Source organism: Ornithorhynchus anatinus, chromosome 1, assembly GCF_004115215.2.
Source record: "Ornithorhynchus anatinus isolate Pmale09 chromosome 1, mOrnAna1.pri.v4, whole genome shotgun sequence".
Taxonomy (NCBI): Eukaryota; Metazoa; Chordata; class Mammalia; order Monotremata; family Ornithorhynchidae; genus Ornithorhynchus; species Ornithorhynchus anatinus.
This window is the reverse complement of record NC_041728.1, coordinates 18,080,141-18,084,002: the sequence shown is the minus strand read 5'-3', so window position 1 is coordinate 18,084,002 and position 3,862 is coordinate 18,080,141. Positions and strand designations below refer to the sequence as shown.

The 3,862-nt window shown below is 40.3% G+C and overlaps 1 non-coding gene across 1 annotated transcript; it reads left to right on the top strand.

The window, feature by feature from the left end:
* The first annotated feature begins 1,279 nt into the window (after positions 1-1,279).
* LOC114815969 lies at positions 1,280-1,417 on the top strand. The gene has a single exon (XR_003763753.1). It is a non-coding gene; the product is annotated as a small nucleolar RNA SNORA7 (small nucleolar RNA).
* The last annotated feature ends 2,445 nt before the right edge of the window (positions 1,418-3,862 follow it).

Below are 3,862 nucleotides of genomic sequence, written 5' to 3'. Positions count from 1 at the left end.
CACCTTTATGCCAGATTGAACAGTGAATGAAAAGACAAGCTCATTCACATTCTGGTCCTGGAGCCTGGTAAGGCAATCAGTATTAAGCCATAATGATGATAGTAGTAATTAGTATTTAAATGCTTAGTCTATGACAATCACTGTGCTAAGCTCTGGGCAGATTCAATACAATGTAGTCATATCAGTCAATCTGCCCCAATCCATCAATCAATCAGCAGAATTCACTGAGCACCTGGGAGAGTATAATAGAATAGGTAAGCACAGTCCCTGCCCACAAGCATCTTCAGGTCTAGAGGTGGTGACAGACATTAAAATGTCAATTAGAGGAAGCAACAGAGAATGGGAATGGGTAAATAAGTATTGTTGGAGCAGGGGGAGGACTGAAGTACTTGGGAGATACAGATTCAAGTTTATAGGAGATGCAGAAGGGGAGCAGAGAGGTTAGTCAGAAGTCTTCCTAGAGGAGATGTGATTTTATTAGGATTTGGAAGATGGGGAGGGTGATAGTCTGTTGGATATGAAAGGGGAAGGAGTTCCAGCCAGGAGGGAGGGTGGGAGCAAAAGGTTGATGGAGAGAGAGAGACAAGATTAAAGCGCAGTGAGTAGTTGGTGTTAGAAGAGTGAGATGTGTAGGCTGGGTTGTATTGGAGAGAAGTGAGGATCAATAGAAGGCAGAGAATCGATCGAGTGCCCACATGAGGTTCAAAGTCCAAGGGGAAGAGAGAACATATATCTAATCTCCATTTTAAAACTGAGGACCCACTAGATTGTTAAACTCCTTGAGGGCAGGCATCATTTCTATTATTATTACCATTGTACTGTTCTCCCCCAAGTGCTTAAGACATGGCTCTGCACATACTAACCACTCAATAAATACCACCCACCGATTGAAACTGCAGCACAGAGACGTTTAAGTGACTTGCCTGAGGTCACACAGCAGGAATGATTTTGACTGAATGAATGAATGGGTCCACAGTTGGAAGTGGGGGTGAAGAAGAGACAGGAAGTAGGGATGGACTAGGTTGTACGCAGCTGCACACAGTAAGCTCTCAGTACACATGACTGATTGATTGATGCCCTGAAAACAGGTTCTGGATCTTCTTCTTTGACTGTATCCTGACAAGGACCCAGTTCAGGGCTTTGCACAGAGTACATTTTCAATTTATGCTATCAACGATGACAAGTATACCTTGAGAAAAGTTCCTTAGAGTTACTATCAATTATCAAGTTCCTTAGAGTTACTATCAATTATCAATATATTGTCTCCCACGTTCTTAGTTCTCTCTCAGGATTGCACCTGGAGAGTTTCCCAGACTCTACCGGTCTCGGCTAGGGGAAAGAGAGTCAAGCAGAAGCCTACCCATTCCATTCCTAGCTTGGGCAGTGGCTAGCAAATGGAAGGCACGCTGCTACAAATCAAAATTTACCGGTGTTGGGCAACAGCCGCATGGGAGAGAGTTGAGGAGGGAGACACAAGTTTACTGCGTGAAAGGAGTCGATGGTGAACCACTTCTGCATTTTTACCAGGAAAATTCTATGCTCTATGGATCCACTACCAGAATGACTGCAGGGGGAGATGGAGCATTCTGGGAGAGTTGTGTCCATGGAATCACTATGGTTCAGAGATGACTCAACAGCATAAGAAAAGACCAGGCAAGACAAACATAGTAAATTAAGTGTATAGTATGCTGGTCATCCCAAAACAGTAGGTGACATTTTTGGCCTTGAAGTATAATCTCCTGAACATAAGTTTAAAAATTCAGGATGCTTATAATTGCTCTTTAAAGCCTCTTATTCAAGGAGTTTGAATTCAGGCACAGTTCTCCATATCATTCCTAAAACAATGGATAAAACTGTAATTCTCACATATAATGTCAATATAGTTGACTGGAACTGCATTAAGTCCATTAGAAACTAAGGTTTGAACAAAGCAGTAGTTAATTCAGGATAAATGCTCAAATACAACTCAGACAATGTAGTAATTGAACTCAACTTGTAAATTAACATCATTTTCTATTGCATGACAATATAATCTGGTAATTTTAAATTTATCTTTATTCAATAAAATGTTTTGTCTATTTTAAAGTATGAATTTAATAATTGTATGTAAATATTATAATGTATGATTTTGATTCTTTTGTATAAGCATTTCAGTTTGAAAGAATTGTCAATATTAATAATAATGTTGGTATTTGTTAGGCGCTTACTATGTGCATAGCACTGTTCTAAGCACTAGGGTAGACACAGGGGAATCAGGTTGTCCCACGTGAGGCTCACAGTCTTAATCCCCATTTTACAGATAAGGTAACTGAGGTACAGAGAAGTGAAGTGACTTGCCCACAGTCACACAGCTGACAAGTGGCAGAGCTGGGATTCGAACTCATGACCTCTGACTCCAAAGCCCCTGCTCTTTCCACCTAGTCACGCTGCTTCTCTAATATTAAAAACAAAAGGGAACTAGGCATGATTAAGATACATTTCATTAAATAAAATTTCATTCCCAAATCTTAAATTCATATTTGGCTTCTATATGACTTGGTCAAAATTTTAACATTTCTCTGTAAATCACTGAAATATTCAGTGTAGAAGTATTCTCCATTAAACATTATAAGATTATTTTATACTCATAGTAAAATCAGGAAGAAAACACTTAAGTGTACCAATATTTTAAAGTGAAACATGTACATGAGAAAATAATTAAGATGTTTGGCAAATTATTGGAAAACTGAGGGAGTTTTCCCCGGTAGTGAACACAAATCCTATGTGATAGAAATGGGAAACAGAATGTACATACAGAATGAGATAAAAGCAGTATGAACTTTAAAAAGGTTTCATAAATGCCAGGAGAGTGAATTCTTCCTATTGTAAGCTATTTTTAAGCATTTAAAGAACAAAGACAGGCTGGGTATGTCGGAAGCACATTTTTTTTTCAATGGTATTTGTTAAGCTCTTACTATGGATACAGGTTAGTTGGACATAGTCCGCTTTCCACATGGGGTTCACAGTCTTATCCCTATTTTACAGATGAGGTCACTGAGGAAGAGAAGTTAATTGACTTGCCCAAGGTCACACAGTAAGACAAGTGGCGGAGCTGGGATAAGAAACCGGGTCCATTTACCTTCGAGATTTGTGCTCTATCCATTAGGCCATGCTGCTTCTCTGGGAACTCAGCATTTATCATTCCTAAACTGGATTTACCAGGACTGGATCCAGTTAGCTCGATTGGCAGATCCACCACTACATTTACACATCATATGTGTTCACTTGACTCTACCCTTCATGATGTCATTACGTGGCCCCTTCTAAGTTTGTGTCAGCTTTTGGGGAGTAATAATAATAATAATTATGGGATTTGCTAAGCACTTTCTATGCGCCAGGCACTCTACTAAATGCTGTGGTGGATCCAAACAAATCCGGTTGGACATAGTCCATGTCCCACACAGGGCTCACATTTCTCATCCACATTTTACAGATGAGGTAACTGAGGCACAAAGAAGTGAAGTGGCTTGCCCAAGGCCACATGGCAGACAAACGGCAGAGTCAAGATTAGAACCCATGACCTTCTGACTCCCAGGCCCGGACTCTAGCCACTATACCATGCTACTGCTCTGGGAACAGAGACTACGTTCAGGTGTACTCTTCTAAACAACTACTACAGTAGACTAAACACAGTAGGCTCTTTCTGCACACTTTGTTCCTCAATTTCTTCCATCCCACCACTGACCCCTTACCCATATCCTCCCTCAGGCCTGAACATCCTCATTCTATACTTCAGAAGGAAGCCAACCAAGAGACAAACACCTTATTTTTGCTGTCATTATGCTCAAACCATCCATGAAATTGGTAATTACGTTTCTGTGAT